Below are 850 nucleotides of genomic sequence, written 5' to 3' on the forward strand. Positions count from 1 at the left end.
TAGAACTTCTGCTCGGATGTGGCCTGTGGTAGCTCAGTAACCAAGTAGTTTTCCAAAGTAAGGGGAACACGGACTATTTCTAACAGGATCTCAAGGGCAGGCTGTTTGACACCCCCCCCCCCAGGGGAGGAGCAGTCTGTTAGGCCACAGAGGAGGACTTTGCAGCCAGCCCTGAAGATACCTGATAAAACAGGGTCAGATGAAAGGGGAGGAGGTCCTCCCCTATCAGGGGACTTGGAAAGGGGCAGGGAGGAGACCAGGGAGGGAGTGTGGGGTTGGGGAGGGAATGAGGGAGCGGGATACAGCTGGGACACAGAGTTAACAAAATGTAACTAAAAAGAAAAATAAAAAAAAAACAAAGTTAGAATTTATTGTGATTACATTTTAATATAGATTTAGGTATGTGCATTAAGGCAGAGAGATAGCCATTTCAAGAAAAGAGATTTCCCAGGAGGGCGGGAGAGAAGGAGAAAGGGAGAAAGGTGATGGAGAGGAGGAGCAGCTTCAAAAATTTGCATTTCATCCTTGTACATAGGCCAGGCTAGTCTTCTCTGTACTGTTCCAATTTTAGCGTCTGCTGCCAATGGAGCACTGGAGAAAAGTCTTTGTTCTTCTCCCTCCCTATTCTTTTACAGCAGGAAACTGCAAAGTAAGCATGAACCCAAATGGATACGCCCCCGCATTTTATCTTTTTTTCACATAGTCTGAAAGCTAGGAATGTTTCTCCTATTTTCAGGTCAAAGGTGCTGGGGATGGCGCTCAGTTGGTAGATTGCTTGCCTGGCATGCACAAAGCCCTGGCTTCAGTCTCCAGTAGCACAGAAAACTGGACAATGGGGTGGATGCACCAC

General features: G+C 47.2%; 1 non-coding gene across 1 annotated transcript; it reads right to left on the reverse strand.

Annotated features, from left to right (window-relative positions):
• Window positions 1–488: 488 nt before the first annotated feature.
• LOC129683174 (U6 spliceosomal RNA) lies at window positions 489–590 on the reverse strand. The gene has a single exon (XR_008721119.1). It is a non-coding gene; the product is annotated as a U6 spliceosomal RNA (small nuclear RNA).
• Window positions 591–850: the final 260 nt, after the last annotated feature.

This window comes from Psammomys obesus, unplaced genomic scaffold, assembly GCF_907164565.1.
Source record: "Psammomys obesus unplaced genomic scaffold, mPsaObe1.curated_primary_1811, whole genome shotgun sequence".
In the NCBI taxonomy this organism is placed as follows: Eukaryota; Metazoa; Chordata; class Mammalia; order Rodentia; family Muridae; genus Psammomys; species Psammomys obesus.